This window comes from Schistocerca americana, chromosome 7 (assembly GCF_021461395.2).
Source record: "Schistocerca americana isolate TAMUIC-IGC-003095 chromosome 7, iqSchAmer2.1, whole genome shotgun sequence".
In the NCBI taxonomy this organism is placed as follows: Eukaryota; Metazoa; Arthropoda; class Insecta; order Orthoptera; family Acrididae; genus Schistocerca; species Schistocerca americana.
The window spans coordinates 190,035,010-190,055,915 of record NC_060125.1 but is presented as its reverse complement, the minus strand read 5'-3'; the positions used below and the strand labels follow the sequence as shown (position 1 = coordinate 190,055,915).

The window sequence follows — 20,906 nt, the reverse complement described above, 5'->3', positions numbered from 1 at the left end:
TATTAATTATGCGCAAGGCTGCTTCTTTACCTTCTACACCAATACTCATCCTCCAGAGTCCTGACCAGCACACGGCCGACACATGCCGACTCCCGCAGACTACTCCTGTCCACTCGCTACTAAAGCCGACCGACTACTACTGTATCCGACTGACTACTACTGCAGACTGACTTCTACTGTCGACTCGCGCAGACTAGCGCAGACTCGCGACAAGCAACAACTAACAATAAACTACTCTCTGGTCAGAGATTCTGTCATGCCTCGCCCATCGCCTGCGAAGCATACGCCTTACAATCTTATCCACATGGTTGTAACGGATCGTGCAGCCACGTCTAGACGTCAACGGATGGGGACGTTTGCAAGACAACAACCATCTGCACGAACAGTAGTGACTGGCGTATTGTGACGAGCCAGTCGCTCTACCACCACTGACCAGATGTTTTCAGTTGGTGAGAGATCTGGAGAATATGCTGCCCAGGGCAGCAGTCGGACATTTTCTGTATCCAGTATTTGCAGCAGTATGGACTATCAGCTCGGAGACCATGGTTGTGGTTACCCTTGACGCAGTATCTCAGACAGGAGCGCCTGCGATGGTGTACTCAACGACGAGCCTGGGTGCACAAATGGCAAAACGTCATTTTTGCGGATGAATCCAGGTTCTGTTACAGGATCATGATGGTCGCATCCATGTTTGGCGACATCGCGGTGAACGCACATTGGAAGGGTGTATTCGTCATCGCCATACTGGCGTATCACCCGGCGTGATGGTGTGGGGTGCCACTGGTTACCCGTCTCGGTCACCTCTTGTACGCATTGACGGCACTTTGAACAGTGGACGTTACATTTGAGATGTGTTACGACCCGTGGCTCTACCCTTCATTCGATCCCTGCGTCACCCTACATTTGAGCAGGATCGCATGTTGCAGGTCCTTTACGGGCCTTTCTGGATACAGAAAATGTCCGACTGCTGCCCTGGGCAGCATATTCTCCAGATCTCTCACCAATTGAAAACATCTGGTCAATGGTGGCAGAGCAACTGGCTCGTCACAATACGCCAGTCACTACTCTTGATGAACTGTGGAATCGTGCTGAAGCTGCATGGGCAGCTGTATCTGTACACGCCATCCAAGACCTGTCTGATTCAATGCCCAGGCGTATCAAGGCCGTTATTACGGCCAGAGGTGGTTGTTCTGGGTACTGATTTCTCAGGATCTACGCACCGAAATTGCGTGAAAATGTAATCACATGTCAGTTCTAGTATAATACATTTGTCCAATGAATACCCGTTTATCATCTGCATTTCTTCTTGGTGTAGCAATTTAAATGGCCAGTAGTGTACCTTGGTGTTCCATTACACCACCTTCAGCCGGCTCTATGGTACCAGATGGTCATTCGGATACGTGATAATCTTCATTATGCATCTCGTAGAGGATATAAGGAATCGATGACTCCTATTCTCAACCTGTTTCCCTGTTGTTACAGTCAACGAAATTCACAAACAGCCGTGTAACATAAGATGTTATTTTATTTTATTTTGAAGGCTGCCAGTTTCAGCATTTTATTATGCTAGCTTCAGGCCCCATATGCATCTCTCCATCCCTGAAGAGGGCATAATGAAATGCTGAAACTACAAAATATCATCTTAAGGTAAAAGGCTGTTGCTGAATTTCATTGACATTTATTTAACCAGCCGATGTCCCCTTTCCATGATGGACCAACAGAGATTGCTTTCCTGTTTGTGGTGTGAACGGTGGCAGTACATCAACTAGACTGTTGCCGTAAAAATAGTCTGCTTGAACAAAGAGGGAAAGAAGAAACTAAATGAAATTCCCTGGGTTGAGAGGGTATACAATGTTCTTTCAGTGATTAGAAAATTTCCAATGAAGTTGGCACTAGGAGCCCTCTCCCTCTGACCTGGATGCATGTAGTGAGTCAGTCTAGAACAGCGTCACGTAAACACTAGTTCCTTTCCTGAGGCAAGGTGGCGCACGGCTAACGTAACTGGTCGTTGATAGCTTGGATACTGGCACTGGATTAGATTTCATAAAGGCATACCTGATGGTTGTCTACGCCACGACGCCAGAAGCAAACCGCAGTACCTCCCAAAACATTCGAAGGACGGGACCTCCGCCATACTCGCCGACGATGGCAATCCGGGTTAGTGCAAAAGCGCGATGCATCGCTGAACGTGGAACGTCCCCTTAGAAAAATTAATCAATTACTGTGCTGATAAACCTCTTACGTTATTTGATTTTCAAACAGCTGAGCAAAACTGAACGTACTCAGACACTTCTCTCTTTACTTATTCTGTTCATCACTAAATTGACACACAATTTTTTTTTTTTTAGCGCAACGCTATCTGACTTTCAATAATCCCTACAAAAGAAACCCTCTGGGTGACAATAACCTATACCTTTCATGAATCACTTACCTCACAAAAATCTTCGTTACTCAAACTACTGCAATACAGCGTGCGCCAATACTTCCAGCTGAATAAAAGATTCTAACTTCTGAAGGCACCAACTACTGCTAGGTATAGTTAGCAAATGAAAGATTTTGATAGAGAACAAACAATTTATTTACCTTAATAATGTTCAAAAGTCAAATGTTTCTAATGGCTCTGAGCACTATGGGCCTTAACTGCAGAGGTCATCAGTCCCCTAGAACTTAGAACTATTTAAACCTAACTAACCCTACATACATGTCCGAGGCAGGAGTCGAACCTGCGACCGAAGAGCGGTCGCGCTGTTCCAGACTGTAGCGCCCAGAACCGCTCGACCACACCGGCCGGCTTCAAAAGTGATCATCATCATATATCAGTTCCTGATATCCAATATTACAAATTTACTCTTTGTGACGGACACCCGTCCAGATCGTCCGCTCTCAAGATTCTGCCATCTCTCTCCCCACATCTACCACTGCTGGCGGCTCACCTCCAACTGCGCAATGCTACACGCTGTTCACATCCAACTGCCCAACACTACAATAGCAAATATTCCAACAATGCAAACCAGCCGCAGACTTCACACAGCACAGTCAGTGATTTTCATATAGAGCGTTACGTGGTGTTACCAAGATAAAAACCTAAACAGCCTACTTACAAACGCGATGCGACACCATTCATCGACTGGCCAGACTTCCCGGTCACTTTACCACTCCAAACGCCGACGTTGGTGTTGTGCTGTTAATGACACCCTATGCAGTGGAACAGTTTCCCTAGTCCGGCTGCTGTTGGTCTCCAACTAATGATGCGGGATGACTCGCTCTTGGATGGTAGGTGCAGATGTGAAGTGGTTGCTTTGTGCTTAGTGCACAATGCTGCGATCATCCCTCGTGATTGTGAGGTGTGTTCGACCGTAACCTTGATGCCTAAACATGCCTATCTTCACGTTCTCATACAGTCCATCATCTGGCCACTGCCACATCAGAATGTGCGAAAAACCTGGATATTGTACGATTCAATCAACCAGAGATATGGAGCCCCACGATGAGGCCACTTTCAAACACTAGCAGATGCTGATAACGGTGTCTCAAGGAGTACGCTGCATCTCCGAGTCAGTACATCTGACGTTGTTCACTCCCCTTATATATTTTACCAGGTCTGATAACAACACTAAACACCAACAACAGTAAATGCGATCTGGTGGCCATTCTAGCTGTAGCAGAGAACTGTTACTCTCATATACATACCCACTGGTGGGATGTGTATGTGTAAAAAGCTACACTGACGTCCTATCACGATTTCTGGATGCTTCACTTCTTTTAATCAGGCAGTGTCAATACAACTGAAGCTGTTATCCCTACTACATGAAGATATTGTAACAGCTATCGTCCCATATCCGAACAGGATATGTATATATGGGAATCTCCCAAGGTGTGGTAAATTTTGTGCATTAACAAAAATAAAAATACTGATAAATAACTGAAAATGGTTGAAGACTACACAGACACCATCATTACTAACATAGCCTCCCAAGTACAGGTCGCCGTTTCATTTGGATGGTTGGTTGGTTGGGGAAGGAGACCAGACAGCGTGGTCATCGGTCTCATCGGATTAGGGAAGGATGGGGAAGGAAGTCGGCCGTGCCCTTTCAGAGGAACCATCCCGGCATTTGCGTGGAATGATTTAGGGAAATCACGGAAAAACTAAATGAGGATGGCCGGACGCGGGATTGAACCGTCGTCCTCCCGAATGAGAGTCCAGTTCATTTGGATGCTCAACTTTCTGTGCCTAACCCATTCACATGAGATGTCAACGCGGTTGTTAAAGACGTCTTGTGGGCCAAGCTTCCTTCATACCTTTTACGCAAGATTACAATTTCTTGAATTAAGATAAAATCTTGGAAGTGAATTTTAACTTACGCAATGCAGCTAAATGATTATCTTGGCGCCAGTCGTGATCTGCTGGTTTATGTGGATTTTTAGACCTTTCTGACACTATACATAATATTTCATCTTTTATCAGAACAGATCTCTACCGCATTGGCGCCGGACATATTAGAGCATTTATCTACACCTGCATCTATGTGTAATTCTGCAGTTCACAATTAAATACTTGGTAGAGGAGTCACTGAACCACCTTATTGTGATTTCTCCCCCGATCTTTGATGACTGGGCACAAGGGGCGCACAGATCTCAGATAGCACCATTGGCCTCCATGTTACCATGATCTTTTCAGGGGGTAGGTGAAATTTTCTAAAATACGTTATCGTGATAGCAGGTAGCAATAGGCAGTAGTAATAACAGTGGTGGCAGTGCTGGAGGTGGTAGTGGTAGCAGTAATAGTAGTAGATTAATTCATGTGTAGATCACCTTTACAAGGATATTGGACATGTTATGCTACGACGATTAAGAACAAGAATATAGTTAATATTTAGACACAGTTACCTGTTCACAGATTGACAAGGTCGGTACAGTTATGAAGAGGTTAACGCTAGATAGAAAGATACGGAGTATGCAAAGAAATCAGCCCTGGAGAAATATCCACTGCCTACCGTATTTCAGTATTCGCCACGTTGTGGTAGTCACAAGAAAGGTTCAGTTTCTTTTGTTACGTGCTCGTGGTTGGGTTCACAGTCATGTAATACATTGTAAATGGCGTTGCTATCGCCATTCACTGTAAGTTATTAATGTGCGCTATTGAAATTTAGACGCAATGCCATTATCAAGCGTTATAACACTGCTTTAGCACGTGTCAAAATCAAAAATCTTCCGTGTTGTCTACATATCATAGACGTACCTGCATGTTGGGTCTTTGACTGTAAGAATACATATACTGTCTTTAATAGAGGTAAAGTCACCACTAAGCGCAAGCATTGCACGGCTCAGAACAACGATGTAGTGACTTGAAAACTTATAGTTTTTGAACACAGTCTGCAAAATGATCATAAATCGGAATGTATAAGTTTTAAAATGCCATGCATTCTTCCTAGATTTATGTGACGTCGTAGTGTATCCAAATTGAACGGACTGTCAACAATATCAGCTGCAGCACGTGTGATGTTGTCGCTTGTTACGGATCTCCTTTGAAAACCACTAGGCCCGTTTCCGTAATCAACAAGGATTGCTCAAATCATGAGGAACAGTACGCTGCAGACACTAAAGCCCAGATTTGTATGTTTCTTAACTTTCGGATAACTGAACTCCATCGACAAAATTTCGGATTTTTTTCAGGGATATTTTCCGAGTACCCACACATATTACAAAACTGAATGAACTTGTATACATACGTATGTATATCTGTATGTGTGTTCCACATATCTTCCTAAACCACTGGACCGATTTCGACGATATTTGGTGCACGTATCACTTACTGTCTGGAAAGAATCGCTAAGAGGGTAAGAACCACCTTACTATCAAAGGGGATGGGATGTAAAACCAGTGGAGACCACGGCACTCGAATGCCCACACTTTAGTCACCCAGTATTTGGGAATGAGAGCGCTCAGTGATTGAACACAAAATTTCAAACCTTAACGAAAGTGAGCATTACATTGCTGAAATGTAACCTAAGGATGGATTGTCATTAAGGACAACAAAACAGGGCGTAGAATAACGTCGACGTGCCTCTAAGCTGTAAGGGCGCCACAGATGACAACCAAAGGGATCGAGCTATGAAGAAAAAAAATGGGTCCCCTAGACAATCACTCCTGGCTATCGGGCCATATGGCGGGCGACACTCTCCCTACATTTCTTCGGCCTGGAATCTGATTGACAGGAGGAGAATTGTCTTCCGTGACGAGTGCCACTTCGAATTGAGACCTGCTGACCACCAAAGACGTGTACGGAGTCGTCCTGGACAGCAATGGGATACCAACGTGGCCGTCGCCCGCCATACGGCTCAGCAACCAGGAGTGATTGTCTAGGGGTGCCATTTCTTTTCATAGCATCTGGATCCGCGTCAACCTCACAGCCCAGCGATAGTCGACAATATTCTACTCCCCGTTTTGTTGTCTTCCGTGGCAAGTCATACTGGTCTTACTTCTGAGCAAGTGATGACCACTGCCTTAGCTAGCAAGGCCGACGGATCTCTCCCCATTTGAGAAAGTTTGCTGCATTTATTACAGAGAAGTGCGACGAGATCTGGATTTTGACGATCCAACAAGCCAACTGGACACCATTTCGCAAGATATCCCGCAGGAGGACCTTAAGAGCCCCATCAGTCAACACCAAGCCGTTATCTGCTTGCATAAGGGCCATAAGTTGACTTTCTCGATACTGAATTGCTCAATTTGTCAAACTCTTTCTCTTAATAAATTATTTAATTTCCCTGAAATTTTAATCGTTTATTCGACTAATTCCTTCGTGGTGAGCCGTTTTCAGTCCTCGTATTAAGCTAGCCTTCAAATGCCGACGATATGAGGAGTCTCCAGAAGCAACGCGTCGTTTGGATTTCACGTCGAATTGTTGATTCCTGTTTCCGGCTCGATAACTGTGGTTGGTTAGGGACAAATATGTCGCCGAACGGGCTGCCGGTAAAGAGACTTGCACCAGACCGTTTGAGCCACACGAAATTACTATTTGTTATCCTCATAATGAAGTTTTGCGGAACCTTCAGAGCGCGAGCTCTGCTCGTGCTTGTACGTTTTCTTCTTCCACGATAGAACAGAGAGAGAGGACGTCGTTTGTAGGTGTTCGGACACGCGAGGACACAGGAGACGGCGTGGCTTTGCACCGTCAGCAGCCACTTAGAAGGCTGGCCAGGCCGCTGCGACGTCGCCTGGCCGACGTCTAATTTTAGGGCAGCGGACGGACTGCGCTGTCGCAGGCAGCGCGATTAGCGGGCTATCAGCCGCCTCCAGCCTCCAGCCTCAGCCCCTAGATCCCACCCCAGCCCTCCCCCCCCCCCCCCCAACCGCCCCCCACCACAGCACCCACGCACGCACACCAGTCACACAGCGGCGGTCGTGGCGGTCGTGTCGCGACACGGCTGCGCCGCCATCATTGTCTCGTTAACTGGCGGGCCCGTTCGCGCGTTGATAGCCCCGCAGGGCTACAGTGTTCTGGCGACGACCCGTAGCGCTCTTCGGCAGCAGGGCGTGAAATGCTTTCACGCTAGTGGCTCGCTGAACATGTTGTTACCCACTGGACGCCTAAGCGGACAGTCTCTTCATAGGGTTAGTGCTAAATTTTTTGTTATCTATGTTACTATATAAAGACAAGTAGCTGTTTAACGTTGGTACCAACAATCTTGAAAAGTTCCTGACCGTTTTACTTCCGATTTTTACATGTAACTAATACACTTTGAAATAGACGTAGGTTACATATTTTTAATGTATATGGCATAGAAACACATATTTAAAATCTATAATGATATGTAAAACCAAGTCGATATTTGTTCTCAGTAACCTCTAAAAGCTATTGACCGTTATATAATACGGAATTGTTGTTACCAAAAACCTCGTAAAGTTTTCAACCGATTTACTTCTGATTTGTATACAGTATTCTAATAAACTTTCAGACTGGCATCTTATATGCCATTTCTTGATAGAACAGTGTAAAATTTTTCACCTAAAACCAACTGCGAGAAAGAATATGTTGTGCTATGTGAAAATGTGCCGTTTCGTTTTCTTTCTCGTAGACAGTTTTAACTACGAAAGCAAGGCAGTTATACTGTTAGACAAATTGTTTCTCCTTATAGATAATTTTAAACAGAAATTGTACACACAACTATCTGCCGTTTTATTTTCTATCTCCCACTCAGTTTTAATAGAAATCAGGAAAGCTGTATTCGTGGCTTATGGACCTATGACTGGAGTAGTACTACGCAATCTGAATCGTCCAAAACTTTGTAATCCTACCGTTCACGGATTGAAACTATGTGGAAACTGTTTTTGAAGCTAATAACCTGACAGATCAAGCAGCAGGAAGGCAGTCTCTGACACTATATACCAACGATCCCAACAGATTTACTCATTTTAATCTTCGTACATCCATATTTAAATTGGATGATGGTAGGACGTCAGCTGGTACAATTTTTATTAAAAATGAAACGCCTCCACCTGTACTTAAGATTTCACATTTATTTGGCTACTAGTTTGGACGTTGCGTCAACGCCATCTTCAGGCCCGTACACTTTGATGATATCAGTTGTGTGTGGCTGAGTACTAGAAGTCCGTGGTGAGACCAATACGTGCTCCACTTGGATGGCGGGCAGTACCTGGTTACCAATTTTAAACGGCTTCAATTCCCAATCAAGAATTCGTTAGCAATAACGAAAACAAGACTCAAAGTCAGCAAGAGGGGGCGGGGGGAGAGGAAATCGGTATATATAGAGAGAGGGGGAAATCTACATGGCGAGGAGGAATAAAGATGTGCAGAGAAATAGAATGTAGTGCGAAACGGACAAAGAAAGGGGGAGGAGGTGATGGAGAAAGAGGAGGACAAAGGATATAAACAGACAGAGGGGATATGAGAAGATGGACTGAGAGGGAGGCGGGGGGGAAGGAGATCAGAACTTATATCCAATTTCTATACATGTTTAGCAGTCGTGAAGCATTGCTGGGTTCGCCAGTATATGTATAAATTGGCGTGAAATATGTGAAATATTTGTGAAGTACATCATGTATGTATATAGGCAAAGCCTCAGGTAAAAATTCATCTTAAGCCCCTGGAACGATTTCAATCAAATTTGGTAGACTTGAGAGTATGGAAAAAAATACTGTAGGGGTAAAGACCACCAGTCTCTGACAGAGGTGAGGGTGATGACTTCGAGAGAGAAGGAAGGACGAGGAGATGGACAGTCAGGGAGAGGGAAGGAAGAGACAGGAAAAGATAGGAAGAGGAGGAGAAGGAGGAGATGAATAGAGATAGGGAAGGGGGAAATCGACTGATAGAGGGGGGAGAATGGACAGAGAGGGGGGAGAGGAGGAAACGGTCAGGGAAAGAAGAGACGGACAGAAGCAGCAGCAGAAAGAGAGGGGTGGAAAGAAGGTGAGGTGGAAATGAGAAGTCAAAGGGGAGGAGGAAATGAACAAATAAGGAAAGAGGAGGAGATGGACAAAGGGAGGGGAGAGGAAGAGGCGGGCACGGAAATGAAGGCGGTGGAGATGAACAGGGAGAAGGGGAGGAGTAAATGGACAGGAAAGAGGCGAAGGAGGAGATGGACAGAGACAGTGGGAGGACGAGAGGGACAGAGAGAGAGTGGAAGGAGGAGATGGACTAATTGAAGATTAGAATAAATACCCACTTATGTAACACAGGATACTCACTAGTCCGTTTAATATTTTCGATTTTAGTACTGTTGAAAATTTCGTGAATTTCGTGTGAGTTCTTTCGAATGTTCCTGACATCGCAGAGAACGGCACTCAACAATCCTTAATAATGATTCACGCTGGTACAGTGATTAAATGCTATACTATGGACCGAAATATGCAGGTTTCGATCTCTGGTCTGTTGTAGGAATTTTATCTGTCCCTTTTCAGTTCTTTCGCTTCTGACAATGTTTGTAAATGTGGAAGATGCCAAATTGTACAATGGTTCGTTATCGATGTTAAACTGTAGGTCCCCTATAATTGGCTGGATAAGTCAGTTTAAAGGTCAGAGAAAGGCAAAGGATTTCAGCTGGAATGGGATTATCCCTAGCAGAGCACCATGGCATTCAAATCAACTTTCAAGTTGATGACAGCTTTACCTGCAGCGCCCAAGCAAAGCCCGTGAAATGTCGTTCCGTGTACCTTAGAATTACTATAATCGTCATCATAGGTCAGTCTTGGAGGGTCTGTTCAAACCCTTCAGTTCACCTTTTTCTTGGTCTTCCCAAACATCTTTTCCTATTGGTAGGTATTCAGTACCTTCTTTTGGTATTCCCTCGCTTCCCTTTCAAAGGATGTGTTTGTTGTATTTTCGCCTATATTTTTTGACTTTTTCTAATAGTAAGAACATCTTCAATTCTCTTCTGATGTCTTCATTCCGAATGTGATACAATCTGCTACAGGTCTTGATTCTTCTCAGACACTTCAATTACTACGGCTAGAATTCGGTTACTATCGTTGGCCGTTAGTTCGTTCACGAATTTTTATTAACCCCAGACAACTTCAGGGAAGGAGTTTTCATACGACGAAAATTAACCCAGATATCCACGGCAGCTGCAGAATATTCCAAATGTATGCTGTAATCGCTCTGTGCATCGAAATTTGTACTAGCTAATTCTTTTCAGACATTAAAACCCACCAGATAAGTAAGCTGTTGTGAAAAATTTTTTCTCGTTAATTTTGTAACAAATTATTCGTGTAAATAGGAGTCAGTCCCCATTGACTGTTGGATTACTTCATAAGAAGTTAGGTTTCTTGGAATTTAAAAATTTCGCTAAAAATTATATTGTAAATGTTGAGTAAATTATTTCCGACCCTGTGTCAACTTCTGTAACGCTTTTCGTGCCTTGTGGAGCACATACGCACCATTTCTTATTTGTTTATCTGAGTCGTAGTCTCATGGAAGCTTCTGTAATAGACGCCATTTCAGCGTGACCGTGTAGTGATTGTGACTGTCATGTGTTCTTGTTATGTCGTTTGAATGTTGACGCTGACTTTCTTGATGACAATGATGGTGAAGATGATGACGATGAGACGCAAGGCCCAGGGTGAGACCTCGCGCTGGCATACACTCCACAGTTTCCAGGTGATCACAGAACTTATCGTACCTATCCTATGGCAGAATCGCTTTCAGTAGTGTCAAATGAAGAGTGGATATGGAAAATATTCTTCGGGTCATTTTTTCCATAAACGCGTTTTCAGTTCTTTTGTGTTCTCGCTACTTTATTGCATGCGCCTATCGTCAAATGATCGAGATAATATTTGAAATACCTATTACCAGAAGGTCCATGTTATCTGTGCGAAGTGTTGCTTCCCTCATGAGACCCAAGTGCCACCTGACAGAGTCTTTGTTTCGCAAGATTTACACACTATTGCTGAGTCAGCTAAGGCTACACTAAGTGATCAAAAGTATCTGGACACCCCCAAAAACATACCTTTTTCTTATTAGGGGCATTGTGCTGCCACCTACTGCCAGGTACTCCATGTCAGCGACATCAGTCGTCATTAAACATCGTGAGAGAGCAAAATGGGGCGCTCCGCGGAACTCACGAACGTGGTCAGGTGATAGGGTGTCACTTATGTCATACTTGTGTACGCGAGATTTCCACTCTCCTAAACATCCCTAGGTCCACTGTTCGCGATGTGATAGTAAAGTGGAAACGTGAAGGGACACGTACAGCACAAAAGCGACAGGACGACCTCGCCTACTGACTGACACAGACCGTCGACAGTTGAGGGTGGTAATGTGTAATAGGCAGACATGTATCCAAACCATCACACAGGGATTCCAAACTGCATCAGGATCCACTGCAAGTACTATAACAGTTAGGCAGGAGGTGAGGTAACTTGGATTGCGTGGTCGAGCTGCTGCTCATAAGCCACACATCTCGCCGGTAAATGCCAAACGACGCCTCGCTTGGTGTAAGCAGCGTAAACATTGGACGATTGAACAGTGGAAGAACGCTGTGCGGAGTGACGAATCACGTTACACAATGTGGCGGTTCGATGGCATCCCTATAATGGACTGACCTGCACAGAGTCCTTACCTGAATCCCACAGAACACCTTTGGGATGTTTTGGATTGCTGACTTCGTGCCAGGCCTCACCGACCGACATCGATACCTCTCCTAAGTGCAGCACTCCGTGAAGAATGGGCTGCCATTTCCCAAGAATCCTTCCAGCACCTGACTGAACGTATGCTTGCGAGAGTGGAAGCTGTCATCAAGGCTAAGGATGGGCCAACATCATGTTGAAGTCCAGCATTACCGATGGAGGGCGCCACAAACTTGTATGTCATTTTGAGACAGGTGTCCGGATACTTTTGATCACATAGTGTACGAAGGGTGTAGAAAAATTTCCGCTATTAGTCACAATAAAAGATTATTTATTCCTTACACGACCCGTTTCGGGCTTGTGGCCATCCTCAGGTACTTATACATTCATGTACATGTTTATATTGCTGGAGATCAATAAAGTTGATCTCCAGCAATGTAAACATGTACATCAATATATAAACATCTGAGTATGGGCACAAGCCCGAAACTGGCCGTGTGAAGAATAAATAATCTTTTATTGTGATTGTTGGCGGAAATTTTTCTACATCCTTTAAAGGAGCAGTCACGGAGTTCAACAGCATCCACTATGGGTAACACTCACTTAAAGCTATCAACCCGTTCCATGTAGCTCCAGTGCATACAACTGATTTCATAGATTTTAGAGACGCGTATGAAATATCGTTGTCATTGTAGGCTTGTTAATCTTCAAATTCAGTATGATGAAAGTGTCTCATACTCATCTCAAACAGCTTTTAAACGTTATTACTCTGAAACAGAAAAATGGAAACATGTCAATGTATTCAAAAGAGGAAATACAGGGCAGTTGTAACCCTTGCTACACTTCGTCTTAAAGTGAGCATGTTTATAGGATGCAAAACAAATACCTGTTGATGATGTTACCACTTATTCCTCAACAGCACAGGGAGTTTTACAATAAACTTCGCAAAATGTGATATCAGTAATGAAGTTGTGTACGAAAGTAAAATCAATACTGAAGAATATTTTTTTCATGAGTTGAATTTTGTTATGTAAGAAAAATGACACATGGCTTCTGTTGAGTAGAGTTCTACTAGTTACAACACTAGTGCTCTGTTTCGATACTTGTATTATCACAAACAGAACGGATTCCTCTGTTTTAATGACACTAGGAACTAAAACTTTCTAATTGGCACCCATAACGAGTCACTTTCCTGTGTAACACTTAGAACGTTCCTTAATAAATTATTTACTTTCGTAATGATGAAGTGAGCTGCAAAATTCTGTGGTATCAGAATGCCTTCTTGATTTTTTTGGATATAAACAAGTTTTGTACCAATAGAGATGCATTTTTTTATTCTTCTGACAAATGTGGGATTCCTCACGCAGAACGCTTTGCACTTCAAATGCTCTTACTCCATGAACTCTATGAAGAGGTTTGGAATATTTCTCGAACTTTGAGACAGAGGCTGGCGATAAAAATCTTTAGCCGACCAGGTTTCTACCAGACGGCAAAACAGCGACAAATATTCTGACCAGTCACGTTATATCTCAGTACTCCCGTATAAGTAGGCGTTAACAACCTCGAACACAGAGACTGAAAACAAGATGGGAGCTTCAGGCTATCTATAAAGGATGTCTTTCAAGGACGTAATATATTAATATAACCAGTTACGCTGCTGTGAATATTATTTTTATTTTAACTATAGGTTTATTTTAGCAATATAGCCATTATCAGTTTATCAGTAACCGAATATCATACATTTTCATACAATTGTTGTACTATATGTGCGTAACTTAGGAATAGTATGGTTTTACATACTTCCATGTAACATCATTGTTTCCGTTGCTCTTTGTTTGATTCTGATTATATTTTACATTAATGTAGCAATAATAATCAGTTCTGTAGTATTTCCTTTTATTAGTGGTCAGAAATAAATCTTAGTCTGTAATTGACATTTAGTGACAGCAGTTGTGACAGATGATAAGCGATTTTGTTAGTTTCTGTTGCTGTTTATTTGTTTACTTACCATATTCTATCGCTGGTATTGTAATAGTTATCAATTGTGTGTTACTTTCGGACACTTCATTAGGTATGGTCTGAAATAAACTTAATTTCCAGATGAAATTCATGACGTCAGCTATGTCAGACGATCAGCAATATAGTATAGTTACATCTGCTTGTTGACAATTCAACCAGCGATGTTGTTGGTTTATACTAAATGGATATCTGTGGTGTTGTTTTATTCAAGCCAAATTATGCCTCTGGTTGTATTATGTTTCATCTGGGATCTTGATGGATAATGTCAATATAGTTTCCGATGAAGTATTAGTATTTTAGGTCAATTTGCTCGTTGAGGATTAAATGTCGATAATTTCTTGTGCGTAAATATGTCCCTGTTTCCTCCAACACACTAATTACTGATCTTTTTGATGTTAGTCTGTGTGAAAATATCGATAGCATTTTTCAGTGGGTATATTGGGGGGCTTAAATTTTTAATGTGATAGAAAAAGATGGATAGGTTGTTGTCACTTAATGCAACATGTTCTCGATATCTAGTGGCGAAGTTTCTGCTTCTCTGTTCTTTGTAGAATTTTTCACAGTCTTTGCAGTGAATTTTATATATACCCGGTTTTGAGTGTATTGGCGGTTTCCACCTCCATGACTGTATTTTTATTTTTATGTTATGTCCTGATTTGTAGGCAAAACTTGTGTTGGTATTTTTCAGTAGTGCGTTAATTTTGTTTGATATGTTCCCAGGTAGGCGACGGTTACATATGTAATGTTCTGTTTTGTCCGTGTTTATTCTTATAAATGTTATTCTGTTCGGTGTAGTAAGTCGTGAGGGTTTTGTGTATTTGTTATGCAACTCTGTAGTTATTTGTGGATTGTATTCATTCTCTTATGCCTTGTATTGCTGGATTCTAATTTCTTTTTGTGCAGCGTCGTGTTCTAGAGGCAGGTTCTATCGGTCATGGTGTGAAAGTATGCATATTTGTGTGATTTTGGTTGGCAGGAGTTCTCATCGATAGTGTTATCAGTTCTTGCTGGCTTTCGGTATATTTCGAATTTATGAGTACTGCTAATATCACCTAAGATCAAGTCCAGATGTAGAATTTCTTTTGTATATGTTCGATGTCCTCACTGTTTCCATCTATAAGCATTATTGTGTTGTCGACATATCTGTCGTAATATATTATTTCATTAATGAAAGTGTTTGTGATTCTAAAGGATATATTATTGTTCATAAGTAACTTATATGTAATACAATAAATTTATGAGACGTTCTATTAGAGATAAACTGATGATGACTGTGTAGCTAAAATAGGCCTGTAGTTAAATTAAAAGTAATATTCATAGCAATGTAACACGTTACATATTTTAGAGCTATATATATATATATATATATATATATATATATATATATATATATATATATATATATATATATATATATACTATATCTTTGAAAGATATTTGTGACGTAGCAAGCCCAAAAGGTTTCAAACTGTAAAGGACGTATTTCGATTTCGTGTGGGACAGGTGAACATTTCGTAATGAATATTTGACGGTTTACCATGCAAATGTGTTACAAGAATGCGCAGAAAGTAATATTATGAAGAAAAACATAATTACTACTCCAGGATGGCCCATAAATAACCACTAAAGATAGACATTAAAAACACCCTCATACAGTTCCTGTCTACATAAAATGATTCTTTGCACAATAATAAAAGGAACTTTGATTGTTCAGATCGTTAAGTAATTATTTGCAGGCGCTCACAATGAGCAGTAACACACTGATGTTCTGCATCTTTCCTGTGCGTTTCATATGCGAATCCTGTTACTTGAAATCAAACTTAATATACAGTTTCTCATTTTGCGTTCTTTACGTTTATTATGCACTCGTAACAATGCTATAAGGTGATTTTTATGCCAAGTGTTCTTAGTATAGTTTGCCAGGATGTTTGCAGTTACGTTCGCTAGTAGTGTACTGTCATTATTTTATTATTTTCCTAGATATTACAGTGAATTAATTGCGAATGATTTATAGCAACTGTACAAGGGTGTTATTGAATTCGCAAATGTCTACTGAAAAGCGACGTGGTATTCAGCTCAGAATATGAATTACTTACCAATACGGCTGGTGCAATTCGAAGTAAAGCTTTAGCTGTGTTCCGTTCCCTAATAAAGCCCACTGTTGTATGGACACAATCAACATATTACACTGACTGGGAAACAATTTCGAAAATCGTAGTAACGTGAACCATACTGCTTAATGAGCAGAGGTGCAGTTCACTTGGATGTTCGTATGCGACTCCTGCATTATTGATCATACCACAGCGCGATTATCATTCGTTAGCGGAGCGTGTGATGCTGATTGCAGGATTATGCGCCCGTGCTGGTACACGCTCCTGTAATGAGCTACCTCGGTCCGCGGTATAATCACCCGCGCGGCACCTACTGTAATGAGTTCCACAGTTGTACGTGGACCGACTGTCACCAATAAGGCGAGTACACAAGGTCTGCATTTGCCTGAATTATTGCGTTCCTGGAAGACGGACGATTGGAAATTTAGGTTTCGTCTACGAACGACCAGCCAGTGCTGCATAAGATATGGCGAGGAATCGTCCGAGCCCTTTTTAAAGAAACCCGGCATTCTTTGGTCCTCTTGTATAATTCCATCTCTGATCAGAAATCTTTTACTTTTCCGATCTTATATTTCCATGGATTTAATTTAAGTTAGTCGCTAACCACCTCATACTCTCCTTCATTTTTTTTTTTTTTAGATTTTATATTCCTAATCCAAATTCTGTACAACAGGTTGTTTATTCAACCCAACATGACTTTTTACTTTAACGCTACTTCCTCCACGCGACAAAATAGAGAGTATACAGAATGGAAAGTTGGCTGCAGTCCATGAGCCATAATTTAGAGCACATGAGCAAAGTCTGTCATATTGAAACCAAGTAAACATCTGTGGTTGAAGCTGAAGGTGAATGGATACGTTTCGTTTATGTTATTAATTGTGCACTTCAGCCGCTGGGCTTAACTGTAAAAAATACTGTATATCAGTGAAGTAAAGCTACATTAACTCTTTTAGTTAGTTTTATGGTAGAGGTTTTCCTTTTCCATAAAAAAAATTAAAAACCACTTGTTTAGAATTTGTGCGTATTATTCATTGCTGTATGCGAGAATAATACCTCTCATTCGATTCTTGGGGAAGTAATCGGTACAGAAAACTGATTTCTTTCATATCTTATAGTTTCATGTCGCAGGTTGATGATGAAGTGTGTGTTTTTATTTTTTCTATATTGGTCTTTGTTTCTATGATATTTAATTTCCAAGTACTATGCAGCAGAAAACTGGAAAGATTTTTAGTAGAAAATGTTGTCGCTGGTCGCTTTAGGTCTGGTTCATTATAGGTGATACATTGCTATGTTCTGATTGTAGCTAACAAATCTAGAATGTTTTTAAAGTTGGAAGTAAAGCCACACCTCACCACAGTATGGAGAAAATAGAAGTTAAAGTAGTTTATTTGAGCGTGGTTGCACCGAGTGCACAACCCGACGACGCCCCGTGCAACTAGCCTGCAGCTCACAAGGGAACATTCTCAATAGTGAATAAATGACCTTGATGAAACTTAGAAGGTTTAGAGAGGGGAAAATAAAGTGATATTTATTTACTTTTTTTTGTTAGTGCTTGATTTCACTTTCAAGGGATAAAACACAACCCAAAAGGTAAATATATGTCATTAATGTTCATGACAACTGTATAATCAGCTTTTGTAATAATCTGAAATTTTGAAAAATACCCCTCCACTACTGATTTATTCTGAAAAATTAAAACATTTGTTACAACATAAATTAAAGAAGCCTTCAAGCTATATACATCCCTGTGTAATGAAGCTGGTTTTTGAAGTACTATTTTGTGGAAAATAAGCTGTATGCATTGTGATGTTGCAATATTTCAACATACCTAATTAAAATATTAAGTATTCATTACTATTCTAATTATTTATTCGACTTATATTTGTTTTCTATTTTAAATAGTTACTTTACACTTACCATCTTTTTTGTTTGTTTTCTAGTTTACCATTTCACCTAGATATATTTTGATAACTGAAAACAATAAGTAACTCATTATTGTGATAAAAAATCATTCAATAATGACCATCTGTAAATAAATGCTAAAAGCAGCGTTTTTTACACCATACACACAAATGAAGGAAATTTCTTTAAATAATATGCACGATGGAGAACAAAATATAAAACAAAATTCAGCAGGATTTTAAATTATCACGGGTGATTCTATAAATATCCTGATTTGTATTCCAGTATATTGGTAAGCTTTGGTGAAGGCTTTTGATTATGTGTTTGTGACAGCAGTGTAATCTTTCAACAGGACTTGAACAAAAATTGTTCTCACAAAGTTCTTCCAACATTGAAAGACATAAATATCGTCGAAGAATTTAATCACCTTGCTACACAGGCACCGTAAAGCCTCCCGTAGTTGCAGACAAAACATCAGGATATCAAGTATAAAAATAAGGTTTCACACCACGGTCGAAATCCTAAAAGTCATAACGTGACGAAGAAGTATTTCTTCGACGTACATACGTATTAAGTAAGCGTAACCTCTACGCTGTAAGTAATTTTTGTTTAAAATTATATACAAGGAGAAAGAATATATGTGGAAAACACAATTTGTGTAATGGTTTAATTGCCCTGATATCTAAGTTTAAACTAATTGCGAGAAAGACAATGGAGCAGCACATTTTCACATCACAGTATTTACTTCTCGCAATCGGTTTTAACAGAAAATCTGTGCGATATAATTTTTAAAAAATATATAGCTTTTATTCGTCTGAATGTCAGTAGAGTATTGTGAAACAATTTGAAATTTTACTTCAAATCTTTTCACGATACTCTAACATTCCAATATACAGCCGATGTCTGTCCGAAAGTTTATTAGAGTAGCGTATAAAAATCTGCAGTAGGTCGGTCGCGAAATTTTCGACATTTTTGATAACCGACGTTTCCTCTTTATATATGTAGGCTACGTCCGTCGCAGTGCTTATAGCATTGTGTAAAAATTTGAAGTAAATCGGTCACTAGCTTTTTCGAGACTTTTGGTGCCAACATTAAATTTATGCCGTAAATATTAAAACAAATATGGAGTCCAAAATATGTCTGTCCGAACATTCATTAGAATATCATATAAAAATTTGAATAATATCGTCAAGAACTTCCCGAGATTTTATAAAATGTAATGCCTGTGTCCCTTCGAACGTTTATTAAAGCATCATTTAAAAATCTGAAGAACTTTCCAAGATTTTTGGTAACTATGTTAATCTACAACTTGTATTTATGCTGTATTATGGATTTACAGTGGAAATTGCATGTTGAGAGCAAAAAATTATTTAAATGAAATCAAGACAAAATCACTTTTAATACTGAGAAAAAATAAGGTAAAGTAAATTAAAAATTTTAGGCACAGTTTGGCACAAACTGTCACTTTTGTCCTAACCAAAAACCGCCCTGTGTTTGTCGGCCCAAAAGGGTCATATTGGGCTCTTGAACACAACCTTAAGGTTGGAAATCTTTTCTTGAAACCAGTAATTCACACCTGTACGGCCGTTCTCGTTTCCTTATTAAAATTATTGTGATGATTAGTTCCTCTCGGCCAGTTCAAAGGTTGCACAACGCAAATCTTTTAACTCTGATGTCTCCAACAACAGGAGATAGTCATTAATAAAGTGTGAAAGTTGTAAATAGCCTTTCGTTCCCTTATTTCACCCCTGTTATATTCACAATTTCAAAGAGAGTACTCCAGTTAATATTGTCAAAGGCTTTCTCTAACTCTGCAAATGGTATAAACGTATGCCTGCCTTTAATTAACCTATCTGCTATGGGACGTCATAGGGTCAGTATTGCTTCGCGAGTTCCTACCTTTCTCCAGAATCCAAATCGATCTTCCCCGAGGTCGTCTTCTACGTTTTTCATTTCTTCTTTAAAGAATCGTGATAATATTTTCCATCTATGACCTATTAGACAGATATTTCCGTAAAATTCACACTTTTAAACGCCTGATTCCTTTAGAATTGCGATTATTATATTTTTCTTTAAACCTGTGGGCATTTCGCTAGGCGGGTATGTTGGCCACTGAAAAGCCGTTGTGCTCGCTCAGATGCCATTCCACAAAAGTTGATGATAGTTAGCGACGGCCCCCGATGAAGCTTTCACCGACGTGGGAATCTGTCGCATACTAACAACTCTTTCAACACAATTAAGCTAGAAAAACTTAGCTTAATATAAACATTAGTAATAATTAAACAATTAAGCTAGAAAAACTTAGCTTAATATAAACATTGGTAATAAGTGCATGTGATGGGAACTTTCCTTACATCTGGGGGTATCAAGATCCTACTAAATCTAACTGGGAGGCGGCGCAATGTCCCGACTCCTCCAACAGACGATTCTGAAGGGTTTTTGAGTGACACCTTTATGCATTTTCTCGTACGACTGCAGCACTGTACAGGCTCACAAATTCGAATGGCCGGTAAACCCGCACGTTCCATTATGCCAGCCCTTCCTCTATATCGATAAACTTCATTTACACTGTAGAGATGCATGCAACCACCCTAGTTGTATATTAGGCGATACGTTTCAGGCCTTGTGCGATTCAGCATTTCCGTTATGCTTTCCTTTGAATCTAACAAGTTCGTGCCGCTCTTCTTTATGTTGGTTCAAGATCCCCTGTTAGTTCTGTTTGGTATGGGTATATTTTTAAGATCGATCGCACAACTGACTTGTAAGCAGACTCCTTTGTAGACTGCGCTC

At 40.8% G+C, this 20,906-nt stretch overlaps 1 protein-coding gene across 1 annotated transcript in view; it reads left to right on the top strand.

The window, feature by feature from the left end:
- The first annotated feature begins 7,409 nt into the window (after positions 1–7,409).
- Positions 7,410–20,906, top strand: part of LOC124621815 (ankyrin repeat and death domain-containing protein 1A-like) — a 434,679-nt gene continuing 421,182 nt past the window's right edge. Inside the window, exon 1 of the mRNA XM_047147254.1 lies at positions 7,410–7,614. The gene's annotated coding sequence lies outside the window, so the exon portion shown is untranslated. The remainder of the gene's footprint in view (positions 7,615–20,906) is intronic.